Here is an 18665-nt window from a genome sequence, read left to right on the forward strand (position 1 = left end):
GATTAAGAGAGTCACGCTATCAAAACTGATGCCGGAGACAGGGATTCGTGTGACATTATTCTGAATGTCTTGTCCGAAAATTACTTCCAGCAGATAATTAGAGAACCAGCTCGAGAAGCTAACTTAGACATCGAACTTACATAATAAGTTAACATAGTGGAAGGTACCAATGATTACAAAGCTGTGATAGCAACTACGACTATGGGTATTACAAAGAGTGTTAAGAAAGATAGAAAAATAGTTTTGCATGACAGAACGAAGCTGTGGAGCGCAAATGGAAAAATGTTCGTCGGCTGGTGTGGCCGAGCGGTTCTAGGCGCTACAGTCTGGAACCGCGCGACCGCTAAGGTCGCAGGTTCGAATCCTGCATCGGGCATGGATGTGTGTGATGTCCTTAGGTTAGTTAGGTTTAAGTAGTTCTAAGTTGTAGAGGACTGTTGACCTCAGATGTTAAGTCCCATAGTGCTCAGAGCCATTTGAACCATTTTCTGGAAAAACATTCAAAAATATCTTTCAATTCGCCTTAGGCAAGAATGATCCGTGCACCGTCTGAAGGGAAGGCGACGGCCTTGCTGCAGTGGATACACCGGTTCCCGCCAGATCACCGACGTTAAGCGCTGCCGGGCGTGGCCGGCACTTGGATGGGTGACCATCCGGGGGGCCATGCACTGTTGCCATTTTTCAGGGTGCACTTAGCCTCGTGATGCCATTTGAGGAGCTACTCGACCGAAAAGTAGCGGACCCGGTCAAAGAAAACCATGAGCATAAGGCGAGTAATGAGAGAAGCGTACAATGACTCTGAAAGTAAACTGTTGTCAGCCGATCTGTGTAAAACTACTAAGAGATTTTGGTCCCAAGCAAAATCAGTAAGCGGTTCGAAAACAGTGACCACACTGGCACCGAAACGGAAGATAACACAATACTGAGCTTAGTCTTCCGAAATTGTTTCACCGCGGAAGGTCATAACACGGTCGCTCCTTTCAATTATCCTACGAAAGTCGAAGTTGTAGATACTGAAGTAAGTGACCGCGGAACAGAAAAGCAACCACAATCGCTTGGTAGTGCAAGGGCATCAGGACCACAGGAGATACCTACAAATTCTACAAACATTATGTGAAAGAACTTGCTCCCCTTCCAGCAGCAGTTTGGTGTAGATCGCTGAAGAAACGAAGGGTACCTAGCGACTGGAAAAAGTGCAGGTCATTCCCATTTCCGATAAAGGTCATAGGATAGTTGTATATAATTAAAGCCTATATCGTTCACGTCAATTTGTTCTAGAATTATGGAACATGTTACGTGGTCGCGTATTAAGACGCATTTGGAGAATGAAAATCTCCCCCATAAAAATCGACATGGATTCCAGAAACAGAGCCAGCCAGAGTGGCCAAGCGGTTCTAGGCGCTACAGCCTGGAACCGCGCGACCGCTATGGTCGCAGGTTCGAATCCTGCCTCGGGCATGGATGTGTGTGATGTCCTTAGGATAGTTAGGTTGAAGTAGTTCTAAGTTCTAGGGGACTTATGACCTCAGCAGTTAAGTCCCATAGGGCTCAGAGCCATTTTTCTGTAAACAGAGATCTTTCGAAACTCAGCTAGCTCTGTTCGTGTGTGAGATTCTTAACGCTGTAAACAGTGGTGCTCAGGTTGATGTCCTGTTCCTTGACTTCAGGCAGGCGTCTGACAGCGTCCCACAGCGCCGTTTAGTGAAATAAAATACGAGCTGACCGAGTGTCGGACAAGATTTGCGATTGAATTATAGACTTCCTTGGAAATAGAACTCAACGCATCGCTTTTAAGGGAACAAAATCGACAGATGTAAAATTTGGAGACCCCAAGGAAGTGTGGTAGGACCGTTGCTGTTTACAGTGTGTATAAATGATCTAGTAGAAACCGTCGGAATCTCCTGAAGACTAATCGCATTGACGCGGTTCTCCATAAATAAATAGTAACGCTAGGAGACACTATAGATTTGCAGAGAACTGATGAATGGTGCAGACCCTGGTAGTTGACCCTGAACATTAAAAAAAGGTAACATATTACGCATATACAGGGAAAGAAATCCACTTGAAAGAGACAACTTACTCTCTCAGCTATTTTTCACATACAGAAAATTATTAATGATTTCATTACAACGTGACACACCTTGAGCGAGACTCTAGAAAGTTAACACCTGAGCAGACGTTGATGGAGCCTGGTAGGGCGCTAAAAGCATCAGGTATTTGTATGATTCTTAGCTCATAGAAATGGCTTGCTGGGAGTTGGACGCAATTGGCGGTGAGCCCATCCCTTAGTAAATCTTGCCAAACACCCCACATCTGTACAGGGCAGACAGAGCAGCCCCTCATTGAGACAGGGTTCCAGCAGAACAATGCCGCGATACCTGCTGTGGTGCCAGCAGAAGCCTGGGCAGAGGCGACGGTCTAAAGGGACACATCTACCCAGTGGAGTTATAAACCGGGAATTGTGTGCAGAGCCACACATAGTAAAATTTTACATGTTTTTGTGCTTGCTGATAGTGCAAGTAGGACAGTGAACCACTTCCCTCGGCTGCCTCTGTTGTGTAAGAAAACTCCGGCATCTGAGAAACGTGTAGAGATAGAATCTTTATTACGCCTCATAGCTAGGACTAACAGGCTCCAAGGCACACCTGATTTAGACAAATATGTTTGAGATTCTATCTGTTCACTTGTTGCCTTGGGAAGAGACACGACTTTGGCAAAAATCATCTCTTCCCGCTCTGTGAAAACTTAAATCTGTTAACTGGCGGTTTCTTTTTTACCAGAGACACAGATTTCTTAACCCTTGCCCTGGATCGACATGAGTTTGTGCTGTCGTGTGGGAGGGGAGATGTAGCGCCTCTAGAGCCTTGTGACTGGCTCAAGACGGGGTGAAGGCAGTGTCGTTCGTGCATTTTGCGTAGGAAAACGGATTCTTTTTTGCTGAAGAGGAGCGAAGCACTCGAGTGCAGGACTTTTGCGTGGTAAGCACTTCTAGTTGCAGCTCTGGCGTGTGTGGTTGAGGCTTGGTACCTGTCCTGAGACCGACTTCACTTGCTAGTAATTAATTTAAGGGGCTCCGGAAAGGCTCAAAATCATGAAAATTTCAATTTTTACTTTTTTGCGTTTTCTGAATCTGCAGACTATTACCATTTGATAGATATATAATTTATTCAATTCCGAAGACTACAACTATTTTTAAATTTTTTTTTGAAATGTGTTCTACATTTGCGTGACCCACTGTGGCGCTGTTAAACTGCTGTCAAATGGTGTTATTATTAACGTCCGTGTTCATCAGGTACATTTTAGTGATGTGAGATAAAGTATGTGTTGTGGCTAACCTGTGATGGTTCAATATATATCGCTGGTGTGATTGTCGATCGTTTCATGTTTATTTACTCTGTCGTTATCTCGAAAATATTCGTAATTAATTCTGTTTCTTGAGTCTCTGTTTTGTTGAAGTATAATAATGAGTAAAAGTAAAGTTATTAGAAATCCTCTGAAGGCTTTTAAGAAAAGGAGAAATGTTGGAAGGCCAAAGGTATGTGATATTACTGTAAACAATAAAGACGATAACCAAGTGAGTGAACCTAACCTCTTAAGTACACCTGCCCATAGCAGTCAAAGTGGGAAAGAAAATACTTCACAGAAGAAGCTTGGTTCAATGAGTGAAAACTATGAACGTTTTATGGGCGAATCGGATGTGAATAAAATATTTGATATGTAGGTTTTCAAGGGAATTTTTTCAAACTGCGTAAGATGTATTCATTGTAGTGAAGTTGGTCTGGAACTCTCCATAATAAAGCACGTAGGACTTGCTAGTGAAATACAACTGAAATGTGATAAGTGTTCATACATGACCACCTTTTGGAACAGTGTTGCAGTAACTGCAACTGAAGAAGATGGTAGCAAAATCTACGAACACAACAACGGGCGATGCTTGCTTTAGACAAGGAACGCCTTCGGGCTGCAGACAGGGCTGTAAAGAGTCTAGAAATACAAGCAAGAGTAAACAGGAGGAGGAACAAGAGGAAGCTGGAGGAGGAGTTTGCAGAGGATGAAGATAATCCATCCTATGGACCTGGAATGCACTAAAAAGTTAATCCAATCTTTGTCGCTCGATTCCCAAAACTTTTATTTTCTCATACTAATTACATGTTTTCTAAGGATCTTCCAAACATATTTGTTTCAAACTTTCAGTAAATGTTACACAGTACCTTCTGCATAATTTAACACAGCCTTTTTCCAAAAAACTGTATATTTTTGAATATATAAATAAAAAATTGCAAAAAAATTTGCGAATTTTCATTACAATTGAAAAAAAATCATCTTTAATAACTGAACTAAAATTTTGTAAAATCCCTGTGTTAAGTTTTAGCCCATATTCCAATAAATAATCTGTAAAAAGTTCAACTCCCTACCTCAAATACTTTGTGAGGAAAGATGTAATTTATAAGCGTTATTTTAACATTGCAAGTATAGGGCGTTCCGGAGCCCCTTAAACTAGGAAGTCTGTGGTGAAGTTCTTACTGTACCGGCAGTGTGACTCCAGACATCTCGGACTACTCATTTTCCAACGGCACACTTATTCATTTTTTTGTTTACCAGTCTGGACGTTTGGTATCCTTGGGCGCTCTGTCATATAAGTGAGCCAAGTTTGTCCTTGGTACGACCAGCGAACGAGTGTGTCAGATACTGAAATCTACCTCGGTTTCAGAGCTCTGGTAGAGAGTAAATTGCGATCCGTCTGCCCGATCGCGAGACGGTGAGATTTTCGCATTTCTTTCGTGGCCGCGATCGATTCACAGGCGCCGCCTCACGCCTCACCCCCTCCGCCGCACACATCTCGCCAGCCGCAGCTCACGTGGCTGCACAAGTAAACAGGGTGACGTACTGTCGCTCTCGCATTGTCAGGGCTTACAGATCTCAATCGCCACTTGCTCTCAGCTGCACCTATGCTGAGAAACTTCAGTAGATTTGATCAATCAAAGTCTGCTCAGCGTCAGATCAATTCAGCTTGCGTTATCCACATTTTCGGGTACTTGACTCACTGATCATCTAGTTAAACTGTCTTTTCCAGCCAGGATCCACTCAGGGAAGTTTTAAAGCCCCTGTTAGTTGTTTAGGGAATTCAATCTATGACTCGTTTAGCATAATTTATGTCTGGTTTGAAAAAAAAATGTTGTTAGTACTCTAAATTTTGCCAACATTCTCAATCAATTACAACGTCCCACCAGAGCTACCTTTCATTGTGGGGTCCATGCCAGGATCTCGGATTGATGGCACGTTCTGTGATCATCAGATCGCGTTGGCTAGCCTAGTCATTCAATTTGACGTTCCTTGCGCAGAATTCTGAAGTGATGTCACCTTCTGTGACCGTCAGATAGTGGATAGTATTGCATAGTGAAGTTTCTGTTTCCCATGTTTAATGTGGTACAATAGGTAGAATAGATTCGCGGTGCTGGTGTCTAGACACAGTACTAATACTTAATTATTGTATGTGTGTGTTTTCACGTTGTTGTTGTGACTTCTGTGTCACTTGATTGTTTCTGACGGCGAACGGCGTTGTGCTGATTTGTTAGGATAGATTGAGATTTTCGTTTGTTAGCGTAGACAAGCATGCTGTTATTTGAATTCGTTGTCAGGAACTAGGAATCAGTAGCTCACATGAGCGTAATTTAGAGTAGAGTTTGTGTGGCACAGGAATGTGTAGTGTTTAAATTCGTTTGGGTCAGAATTAGAGTGCTTGCTTACAAGAAGCAAGGCACGTTTGATACAGAGCAGTGGAAGTAATTGTATTTTGTTAACCATGGATCCACGTCAGATTATCAGCTGTGACCAGGCAGATATTACACAAGACTCTCAGGTAAATGCGGCTGCAGACCGGGCAGAAATGTCGAACGCAGAACTTGCAGAGTATGACGCCATGTCTCAGTCAGGTGACGAAAGTGAACGGGAGACCACAGCAGAGCGAAATGTAGGCGGTGATGGTAGTAAAAGCACCATCAGTGAGACTGCCAGACCAGAATCACGAACGAAACGTCACAGAATGATGGGCTCTCGTTCATCTAGTCATGGAGAAGTTAGCGGTGGATCCAGTTTGAGACTCTCTTTGAAATCCTCCAGTCGAACACTACCCTGTTCTTCCAATTAGAATACGTGTTCAAACGTAGTGCCGCCAACTCCAGTATACTTTGTGATCCGCTATTCAAATGACCGTACACAGGACGGACTCACATCTGCGACGAATGTCACCACATCTCTATTGCTCCATTATGGCCAGGGGACATCGGCTGGTGCCGGCCGCGGTGGTCTAGCGGTTCTAGGCGCGCAGTCCGGAACCGCGCGACTGCTACAGGCGCAGGTTCGAATCCTGCCTCGGGCATGGATGTGTGTGATGTCCTTAGGTTAGTTATGTTTAAGTAGTTCTAAGTTCTAGGGGACTGATGACCACAGTAGTTAAGTCCCATAGTGCTCAGAGCCATTTTTTGACATCGGCTGGTACATTGATGCCAAGCTTTCGTCTGAATCAATTGCACAATGATTGAGATTCACGATATTCAGCTATACGATAAGCTCGCTGATTCGAAAAAAGCGTACGGGGCCTGAAGATGGCAAAATGAATTGCCGAAATTGGTTGCTATGGAAATAAAATGAAATATCTTAAAGTGTACGGCTGTTGGTAAAGTTTATTGACTTGAAAAGAATGTCAGCACGGGCGTTCCTGATGCTTCACGGCCTGTTAGCTTGCTTGTGCACCTTATCTTCTAAATATCCCCGCAGAAACAAATCCGGGACGTCAAATCACGCGATCTAGCAGGCCAATTAATAGGGGCAAAAAAAATGGTTCAAATGGCTCTGAGCACTATGGGACTTAACATCTGAGGTCATCAGTCCTCTAGAACTTAGAACTACTTAAACCTAACTAACCTAAGGACATCACACACATTCATGCCCGAGGCAGGATGCGAACCTGCGACCGTAGCAGTCGTGCGGGTCCGGACTGCGCGCCTAGAACCGCTAGACCACCGCGGCCGGCAATAGGGGCACCTGTGCCGATCCACCGATCAGTAACAACACGGTCTAATACCTCCCGTGCTTTAATTGCTAATGCGCTGGCAACCGTCATGCTGTAACCACGTACATTGTCGAACGTCCAGTACAAAATCTTACACTAGTACCGGTAGTTCCTGTTCCAAAAACGTTCGACATTTGCGTCCATTCAACGTGCGGTCGATAAAATCCGGACCAATGAGTTTTTCCACATGATGCCTCACAACACATTAACCGACCAAGGACGTGATTAGAATTATATATCAATACCTTCAGCAGCTGACGGGCGCTGATATATATCTAAACGGGGAGACGTGAAAATGTGTGCCCCGACAGGGACGCGAACCTGGGAACTCCTGCTTACATGACAGACACTCTATCCATCTGAGCCACCTAGGGCACAGAGCATAGTGCGACTGCAGGGACTATCTCGCGCACGCCTCCCGCGAGACCCACATTCTCACCTTGTATGTCCACACACTACATTCGTAGTGTCCCTACCCAACACCCTCATTACTCGTGGAAGACATTCTTACCAAGTCCCATTAGAGTTCGGGTAATATGTGTGCATCCAAACAGAAGAAAAAGGGGGGCGTGCCAGAGACAAGTACCTGCAGTCGCACTATCCTCTGTACCCTCGGTGGCTCAGATGGATAGAGCGTCTGCCATGTAAGCAGGAGATCCCGGGTTCGCGTCCCGGTCAGGGCACACATTTTCACCTGTCCCCATTGATATATATCAACGCCCGTTAGCTGCTGAAGGTATATAATTCTGATTTCGTTGGCTGCAGGTCATCAGTGGTGTCTGTTCTTTCGGACATGTCCGAAAGAACTGACACCATATCCATATAAGGTTCAAATGGCTCTGAGCACTATGGGACTCAACTGCTGAGGTCATTAGTCCCCTAGAACTTAGAACTACTTAAACATAACTAACCTAAGGACATCACAAACATCCATGCCCGAGGCAGGATTCGAACCTGCGACCGTAGCGGTCTTGCGGTTCCAGACTGCAGCGCCTTTAACCGCACGGCCACTTCGGCCGGCTATCCATATAAGTATAAAGTACGTTGATGGTCAACTTGCCGTAACCAGCGGGGATTGTCTACACTCCAGTAATGCATGTTATATCGGTAAACGCTGCCATGATTTGTAAATGTAGATTCATCGGAAAATAGTACCTCAGCAAAGAAAAAATGGTTATGAGCACTATGGGACTTAACATCTGAGGTCATCAGTCCTCCAAAACTTAGAGCTACTTAAACCTAACTAACCTACGGACATCACACACATCCATGCCCGAGGCAGGATTCGAATCTGCGACCGTAGCGGTCGCGCGGTTCCAGACTGAAGCGCCTCTAACCGCTCGGTCACAACGGCCGGCTCAGCAAAGAACATGGGGGTCGTTTGCATTTGTTGACGTACCCATTCAGCAAACACAGCCTGGTTATGGAAATCGGTGGCATGACTTTCTTGATGAAGTGATAGGTGGTATGGACGATACTTCTAACGATGCAGTACTGTGACAATACTACCTACGGACATACCGCAATGGCGGGGTAATTGCCGGACACCTAGCCGTGGCTTGTGCTGCACTGTCACTAGCACAGTTATTTCATTAGTTTCTCCCCTAACACGTTTGCTTCATTTCCTTTTTCCGGTCTGTACGTTGACATCAGACATAAAGGCGTTCACAACCTTTTAAAAGAACGAACGAGAGTGAGCTTCCTCTGGAAAACGCTCGTCGTCGAAGGCAACAGTAGCTTCATTTCCCCTACATTCTGCGTAAATCAGGATCACTTCATATGTTTCTTCTGTAGTAGCAACATTCATCGTAAACATGCACGTCTGTTGTCCAAATGAAACGTACGTGTGCAGGCAATAAACACTGCGCAAGCATTGTAGTGTTTGAGCCGCTGTTTGTTTCACTTCTGCACTATACGGTGAAACGTCCCCTTAGAAAAATTAACTAAACTGCCACACAATATTTTTAGCGCAACGCAATCTGACTTTCAAAAATCCCTACAAAAGAATGGCCCTGACTAACATTAACCTATACCTTTCATGAATCACTTACCTCACAAAAATCTTCGTTACTCAAACTACTGCAATACAGCGTGCGCCAATACTGCCAGCCGAATAAAAGATTCTAAGTACTGAAGGCACTAACTACTGATAGGCATAGTTAGCAAATGAGTAAATTTTGATAGAGAACAAACAACGTATTTACCTTAATAGTGTTAAAAATCATTATATATATATATATATATATATATATATATATATATATATATATATATATATATATAAAGCCCCATGTTGCAGTCCCATCGTCCCTGCATCCTCAAAAAGTACTGGTCTGGGCCGCCATTTCTTCCAAAGGAATCATTGGCCCGTTTTTCAGATCCGAAACGATTACTGCATCACGCTATCTGGACATTCTTCGTGAATTTGTGGCGGTACAAACTGCCTTAGACGACACTGCGAACACCTCGTGGTTTATGCAAGATGGTGCCCGGCCACATCGCACGGCCGACGTCTTTAATTTCCTGAATGAATATTTCGATGATCGTGTGATTGCTTTGGGCTATCCGAAACATACAGGAGGCGGCGTGGATTGGCCTCCCTATTCGCCAGACATGAACCCCTGTGACTTCGTTCTGTGGGGACACTTGAAAGACCAGGTGTACCGCCAGAATCCAGAAACAATTGAACAGCTGAAGCAGTACATCTCATCTGCATGTGAAGCCATTCCGCCAGATACGTTGTCAAAGGTTTCGGGTAATTTCATTCAGAGACTACGCCATATTATTGCTACGCATGGTGGATATGTGGAAAATATCGTACTATAGAGTTTCCCAGACCGCAGCGCCATCTGTTGTTGAAAATTGTAACTACTGTAATTTCGAAAGTTTGTCCGCCTGAAAATGTACTGTTGTCCCAAGCATATTGCAACAAACGGTGTATTTCTATCGCTGCTCGTTTAGTTTTTATTGCCGTCTCAAATATACCGGTCATTTTTTAAACACCCTGTATATATATATATATATATATATATATATATCAATTCATGACATCCAGTCTTACAAATTTACTGTCTCTGATGGACACACATCCAGATCATCTGCTCTCAAAACTCCGCCATCTCTCTCCCCACATCCACCACTGCTGGCGGCTCACCTCCAACTGCGCAATGCTACGCGCTGTTGACATCTTGCTGCCCAACACTACAATAGCAAATATTCCAACAATGCAAACCAGCCACAAACTGCACACAGCACAGCCAGTGATTTTCATACAGAGCGCTACGTGACGTTACCAACATTAAAAACCCAAACAGCCGACTTACAACGGGAACTCCGGTCGGAGCGCACTGCCTATTAGGATGCGTTTCGAATAGTCCCTGTAAGATATGTCGGTATAATATGACATTGCGAATGGGGTTTTCAGTAAGAAGTTATGAAAGACTGACCTTTCCTATCCTCGCAACGTCAAAGTGTGGACCTGCGTGCCATTGGATATTCAAGGGCCATGGAGTAGCATGTCGTAAATTGCGATTGTGTACCTATTTCCATTTGTGACGAAACGAAGAAAATACCTCAGACAAGACTTACGTAGATTTTCTCATAGAATTGTAATCTGCAATTAAAAAAAAGGGTTCTCATTGAAGATTTCAAAAGTTGCCACGCAGGCACGGGGTGGCGTGGGGGGATTGAGTGTGATACAACTGGATACCCCCTTCCGAGACAAACAAATTGGAGTTACAACTTTTTTTGACCCGATGTGAATTTTTCGAGATATTTCGATGTCTTCGGTTAAAATGAACGCCCTGTACATGTGGTCGAATCTCTCCCCTTGGTGCGCTGTCACACAGGGGGCGTGGATCTGGCGCCTCCCGGGGTTGGACGGCGCTCGGTGCAGCAGCGACCGCTGGTGGTAGACAGTATAGTGTCCCTTTCCATATATTTGACACGAACAATAAAAATAACGACAAAAGAACTATACATGCGTAATGTTGTGTGAGCTTTAATGCCTAATTGTGATACGGACAAAGTGACGAAGTAATTTTAAAGACAATTTATCGATTCTGATAATAGAAAAAAGACATTATTCTCCGTGATATAAGATCATACGTGTGAACTAAAAAACTGAACACTATAATCTTTGTTATACTATAAAAGGACTGGAAGACAATGAACTTAGTCGTCTTCTGATGTTTTCTTGTGCCTTAGCTATTGTTTGAGTGCAGAAGGTACGGCTGTATTGTGATAGCTTTTGTCTTGCTCTCGTTTAATTACTAGAACATAATTGATGCGTAAAAGAGTTACGAAAATATAATAAGCAAATCTGGAGTGCAGAGTAATCATTTAAGGAACCCACGCCACATTTGTTATAACGCAAGAGTTTATGTAGCATTTTTTGCAGCTGCTGCGGAGCTAGCTGCGATCATCTTTGACTGAGAAAGTTGGCCGCCATTACGCGGCACATTTATACTTTTTATTTTATCATAAAGTGACTGTTTTCAGTGATACAATTTATTATAGGTCAGGTGCCTCCTTGCATAAATTTTATTACGCTGACGCATCTGATATTTGTAGGGAGCCTGGCGCTCGTTTTCAATCAGAATTTAAAGTTTAATTTGACAACCTGCAAATATAATATTGCTTATTTGTAATTGTTTCTTACGAAGTTTTATGAAAGATTGCTTTACGAAATTTAACTTCACGAACTTAATAGAACCCTCATACAACTTATAGCAGAAAGAGACATTACAACGGCCGCTGCACTTGTGCTCCCAACTTGGGAATCGTCGACGATGACGGTCCACTCTGTGGTATCGATTCTACAACAATACCACAAGGCCCCTACAATGAGTGATCTCACATGGACCGGACTTTGATATTCTTCGAGCGTCTAGGATAGGGAGTGTGTGTGTGTGCAAATAAACAGTTTTAAAAATATGTTTTCATTACCTCAGGGTACAAAGAACACCCCACCGATGACTATAAACATCTTCCAACATTAGAAGCACCATACTAACAACGTTCACAAGGAGTATCTTTGACGTTCGTTACCAATGCTTAAAAACACTCAGTATATTGATTCAAGTCAGTTGGTGAGATGCGGGATGTGGAGTTTGCGTTTATCTGCTTTTCTGCAAAGACGACACCACTTGGGCGGAAGAGCAGATTACTCGCTCTATCTGTGTGCCAGATACGGCGGTTAACGTGCTTGCGAAGTTGTGATTTGAATGCGGCATCTTGTGACCAAACCGGTATTCTCATAATAACCTCATTCTCATTAGACACACATCTGAATTATTTTTAAAATAAAAAATGTGTAGTGTATACCGTACTTTGGTGAAACTTTCTCATAAGTATACTCTGTCGTGGCTCTGATTAGATAAGTCTGAAATTATGAATGACTGTGCTGGTAATTTCTACTTTATTTGATTTTCAAACAGCTGAGCAAAACTGAACGTATTCAGACATTTCTCTCTTTACTTATTCTGATCATCACTAGACTGCCACACAATATTTTTAGCGCAACGCAATCTGACTTTCAATAATCCCTACAAAAGAAAGGCCCTGACTAACAATAATCTACACCTTTCGTGAATCTCTTACATCACAAAAATCTTCGTTACTCGAACTACTGCAATACAGCGAGCACCAATACTGCCAGCTAAATAAAAGATTCTAACTACTGAAGGCACTGCATAGCAAATGAAAGACTTTGATAGAGAACAAACAATGTATTTACCTTAATAATGTTCAAAAGTCAGAGCTATCAATTCATGACCTCCATCTTTACAAATTTCCTTTTTCTGGCGGACTCATGTCCAGATCGACCGCTTATGGCAACCTCTCAAAACTGTGGCATCTCTCTCTCCACTTCCTCCAACTGCGCAACGCTATGCGCTGTTCACATCCAACTGCCCAACACTACAATAGCGAATATTCCAACAATGCCAACCAGCCACAGACTACACACAGCACAGTCAGTGATTTTCATACACAGCGCTACGTGGCATTACCAACATAAAAACCTAAACAGCCTACTTACATGGTCGATACGCAAAAAGAGGAAGCGGACTGAAAACGCGAGAAATATATTAATATTCGTAAACAATATTGTGATTGTGTCATTTGAGTTTGTTAAATAAACATTACTTAACGTTTTTAGCTGAGCATTGTCACTGTGTTACGAACTTCAGCTCGTTTAATACATAGTTGGTAACAACATGCAAGCCGGCCGGGGTGGCCGAGCGGTTCTAGGCGCTACAGTCTGGAACCGCGAGACCGCTACCGCCGCAGGTTCGAATCTTGCCTCGGGCATGGATGTGTGTGATGTCCTTAGGTTAGTTAGGTTTAAGCAGTTCTAAGTTCTAGGGGACTGATGACCTCAGATGTTAAGTCCCACAGTGCTCAGAGCCATTTGAACCATGTTGAACAACATGCAAAAACACCTCAAAATGTGGGGATGTCTAAATGTGGTTTAAGATTTACAGACAGAAACGAATTCAACGCCGTCACAGATTGCTAAGACGGCGTACTATTTCGCCTGTTAGCTTTATCTGCTACCCATCAAGTCTCTGCTACAAGTGAGTTCTACGAAGCCTACAGATAAGTGTGTGCCACCAAGTTTCCGCTAGAAGTGAGAGTGAATCATGGGCTGCTACGTCGTTCCGCTGAGGTAAGGACTTCTTAAGAAACACCAGTTAATCACAGGGCAGACATCTCTTTACGCGCACCACTTTTCTGCTACCTCTTAAACTGAAGCGCCGTAGAAACTGGTATAGGCATGCGTATTAAAACACAGAGATGTATAAGCAGGTAGAATACGGCGCTGCGGTCGGGAACGCCTATATAAGACAACTAGAGTCTGGCGAAGTTGTTAGACCGGTTACTGCTGCTACAGTGGCAGGTTATCACGATTTAAGTGAGTTTGAACGTGGTGTTACAGTCAGCGCACGAGCGATGGGACACAACATTTTCCAGGCAGCGATGAAGTAGGGATTTTCCAGTACGACCATTTCAAGAGTGTACCGTGAATATCAGGAATGCGGTAAAACATCAAATCTCTCACATCGCTGTGGCTTGAAAAAGATCCTGCAAGAACAGGACCAACGGCGACTGAAGACAATGGTTCAACGTTACAGAAGTGCAATCCTTCCGCAAATTGCTCTAGATTTCAATAATGGTCCATCAAAAAGTGTCAAGCGTGCGAACATCATCCGTATGGGCTTTTGGAGCCGAATGCCCAATCGCGTACCCTTGATGACCGCACGACACAAAGCTTTGCGACTCGCCTGGGGCCGTCAACACCGGCATTGGCCTGTTGATGACTGGAAGCATGTTGCCTGGTCGGACGAATCTAGTTTCAAATTGTATCGAGCGTGTGCGGGTATGGAGACAGTCTCATGATTCCATGGGCCTCGCATGTCAGCACGGGACTCTTCAAGCTGGTGGAGGACCTGTAACCACGTCGGTCGTGCGCAGCTGGAGTGATATGGGACCCCTGATACGTCTAGATACGACTCTGACAGGTCACGCGTAAGTAAGCATCCTGTCTGATCGCCTGCATTGATTCATGTCCATTGTACGTTCCGACGGACTTCGGCAATTCCAGCAGACCAGTGCGACACGCCACACGTCCAAAATTGCTACAGATTGGCTCCAGGAACACTCTTCTGAGTTTAATCACTTCCGCTGGCCACCAAACTCCCGTGACATGAACATTAATGAGCATATTTAGGCTGCCTTGCAACGTTCTGTTCATAAGAGATCTCCATCCTCTCGTACTCTTCAGAATTTATGTACAGCTCTGCAGGATTGATGGTGTCAGTTCCCTTCAGCTCTGCTTCAGCCATTAGTCGACTCCATGCCTGGTCATGTTTGGGCGCTACTGCATGCTCGCGTGGCCCTATACGATATTAGGCAGGCGTACCAGTTTCTTTGGCTCTTCAGTGTAGTATCTCCTTATACTGAATTCCCGCTTTCCTAAGTCACCAAATCTTGTTTCAACCTATAGATTATACACTGCTCTGCAAAACATGAGTCTGTGTTAAATAAGGTAACACAATGCATCAGCTGCTAGGTAGAAATGAATGAAAGTGCAGGAGCATTTTGCCAGAGGTCTCCCAGTCGTGGAAAGAAAGTCAGTGTGTGTCGATCAACGAGCAGATAGGCCTACGCACTGCAAGGCACGCAAACTCGCGCTGTACAATGGCTGCTGTGTGGGAGTGGTCTCTTTGTCTGACTACCAGTATGTTGCGTTCCTTTGACACCCGCACACAGACGGCACCGTATTGCGACGGTTACAGTAGCAACAAGGCTGGGAAGGAGGTCTCGTGACAGACCGTTCCATTCCTCCAGTAGCGCGGCTGACAACTGCTGGATGGCCATTGTTGAGGAGTCACGTCGCTTGCACTTCTCAGATGAGAGCAGAATCAGTGTAAATAGTGATTCTGGATGTATCCTCATAGGGAGAGAGGTGGGAACATGTGAAGCACTCAGAAACACTGTCGAACATGATCGTTTTGGTGTTGTGGTAAGGGGAGGCATAATGTTGTGTAGGTGTACTGACCTCCAAATCTTTGAAAACAGTACACTCACCAGACAACACATTACTTCTTCGCCACAGGAATTCGGTCCTAATTTTAGTTTTGTGGATGACATTGAGCGATCATATTGAACAGTGCCGGTGGAGGAGCTCTTGGAAGGGGAGGATATTCACTGACTGGACTGGCCTGCCGGTTCCCCTGACTGAAATCCGATCGAGCATGTGTGGGACGCGTTGGGGAGACACAGCATGTCTACACACATCCAGCAGTTGTCAACTGCGCTACTAGACAAATGGCCAATATTGGAGGTCATTGCAGAGCATGCACTGCCGTTTTTGATGATCGCACATCCTATTATGGGCCATGTTCCACCTTTTGGAACGTCCAGAGAACCATTTTAAATTGCTGTGAGTTCAGAGTACTGTAATTATTATCTTTGAGTAAAAGCATCATTTCTGTTCATCTCATTGCGTTTTTCTCACAAGTACCTTCCCTATTATGCTGCTACAGTTCTTTCTATGTACTGTTGTGGGTTGGGTGCCAGGAGGTGCCATATTAAAATGCGGCAAGAACTTTCCAAGTAATTTATTTGTTTCCATTACAGGACTCCGTTCACCTCGGTCTGCATCACAGGGCCCCACAATGCTGAGGAAGCACCCCAGTGGCCACTGCAACGCAATGCTGGGTCATACTGGCCTCGGCCGGCCTGCAGAGTTCTGATGATGTCAGCAGCCACCATCGCTGTTGATTCCGCGCTGCTCTGCCAGGAGCCACAGACCAGCCGCACTGCTGCTTCTTCCTCGCTGGCATAGCTGAGAACGCGGTGGCAACGACAGCCCACGATCCAGCGTCCGAATCTGCGGCCCTCGCCTCGGAAGTCTCCGGTGTGTCTCGGGAGCTGAGACGACTGCCCGCAGTAGCGAGCCGAAGAGTGGCCTGTTGCTGGCTGGCTGCAGACAATGCGTCGGCCTCAGAGGGTCGAACCAACGACCCTCTGTGGACTGGGACGCTGGCGCCCCATCTGTTGCTGCATGTAGCCTGGTGGTGTGATACACCCCGCTGTCCAGGAGAGCCTCCACACTTGAATGAATCTCATTAGAAAACGGCACCTATTTATACTCGGCTGTGCACCTCTGTTTTGCCAAGTGCGCCGTTTCGCGTCACGTATGCATGACACTTCGGATGGCCAGTGGCCCTCTTCTGCCTGTGACTTGCGCCATCGAAACTGCTGTGTGCACCCTCTCCGGCAGTATTACACCCCTGTGGCCTCTATTTGCCTTCGCAACTGCTGGTATGCGTAACTTACTGCAATGTGGCCCGCACGTGGCTGAAACTCGTGCTCCGAATATCGCACAAAACTGACTTTTCCTATCCTCAACGGTCGTGCCGCTACAGTATGGTCCAAGTTTCATTGAGCTAGTACCTGGAAGTGTCTCATCATGCGAAAGTTCCTTTCATCCTTAAATTTTGCCTACCTGTCTATTTCTGACTTCGAAAACTCAATTTCAGTTGTTGGTGCACCACTCTTTATTACGTCTGTTTCCTGATTTGCTAAGATGGTATTTGACCCACGATCTTCGCTAGCCACCCGCGAAAGGAGCTTTAAATGTCCTTACTGGTCGCGGAAGTTTATATGCACCCTTGTTCTAACCTTCTAGGTGATCAACCTTCGAGAGTGTGTGGCATCTGTGATCTGCAAAGCTGTACCGCTTGCTCACTCAGCACAGTAAATCCAGTTGTCAGAGTCCAGGTGCCTTCCTATTTTTAATAGGTAGTCGCCAGGATTGTATCGTTACATCTTTCACGGAGATTTTACTGTCGCCATTGTTTACTGCAAGGGTGGTAAAGCAAAATAATTATGCCTTTTTCATGACACATTAACTGTTATAACTACTTGAGGTTTTCTAGAAATGGTGTTACGCAGAAGCAGAAGTTGAGAAATCATAGGCAGTGAAGGCTCACAAACATTTAACGCCCTCACCAGGAATTACGTGACTAGCAGCATTAAATCTCGGAAAGCTACATAGTGGTCCGGGCTGAATGTGGGTCTGACATGGGAAAGCCTGTAAATGTTACGCTAAATCGTCTTAGCAGTGATATGTGGTTAACCAGGAAGCGCATAAATGAGATTAGAGAAAACTGCTGGAAGTTAATAGAGAGCCTAAATTGTATTACCTGACAACATGTTGGTGAATTACAAAGTTTTATCAAACAATGTTGTAAAATATACAAAAAATGGACCTCCTGGAATTAGGTTTTGACGATGGGGCAGCTCCTTGCCTGATACACTTTGTGTCTCCCACTATCTTGATCAAATAATGGAGCTGTAGCACTGACGATACGGGGTGACTTGGCTGCGCTGTTTGCCTCAGTACATTTTTGGAACCATTCAAAACATCCTATAATTCGTAATTCTGTTTTCACCCAGATGAACTGCAGGAAAATCCTTCTTGAACGACTTGTAATCTCTTGTCATAAATGTATTAATTACAGAGATATTTGAGTCATCTTCCTTTTTCAGATGGAATTGAAGTGGTTTCTGCAGTCAGTATCGTAGTGAAGCGGCGACATAAATGTAGTCGTGAAGAAGGCAGACGCCAGATTTACTGGAAGAGCCGTAAGAAAGGGACATTCAAGTTCGAAAGAGGTAGCTTTTAAACTCCCTCTACGAGCAGGTCTAGAAAACTATTCGCCGACCTGGGACCCTTAGCACGTCGGATTAGCGGAAGAGATAGACAAGACGTGTATGATTCTTCACAGGACTGTGTTGTCAACGTGAGAGGGTCACAGAAATCGTCAAACAGCATTGGGAGATACACGGTTCAGTCACATTAAGGGGGGTAGGACGTCAAACGGGACGACTTGGAGCAGGAGAAAAACCACAGGAAGTTTCAATTTCCACTGACTATACTTTTAAAAATAAATTCATAAAACTTTGTCGGAATGACCACAAAGGATTCAGGATTTACACTTATAGTGGTGGAAGTTCAAAAATATAAGAAAATAATTTAGTTTTTTACATTTATATTTCACCTTTTTTTCACTTACCATTG

At 44.5% G+C, this 18665-nt stretch overlaps 1 pseudogene; it reads left to right on the forward strand.

The window, feature by feature from the left end:
* Positions 1–559: 559 nt before the first annotated feature.
* Positions 560–677, forward strand: LOC124712737 (annotated as a pseudogene).
* The last annotated feature ends 17988 nt before the right edge of the window (positions 678–18665 follow it).

The sequence above is a fragment of the Schistocerca piceifrons genome, chromosome 8, assembly GCF_021461385.2.
Source record: "Schistocerca piceifrons isolate TAMUIC-IGC-003096 chromosome 8, iqSchPice1.1, whole genome shotgun sequence".
NCBI lineage: Eukaryota > Metazoa > Arthropoda > Insecta > Orthoptera > Acrididae > Schistocerca > Schistocerca piceifrons.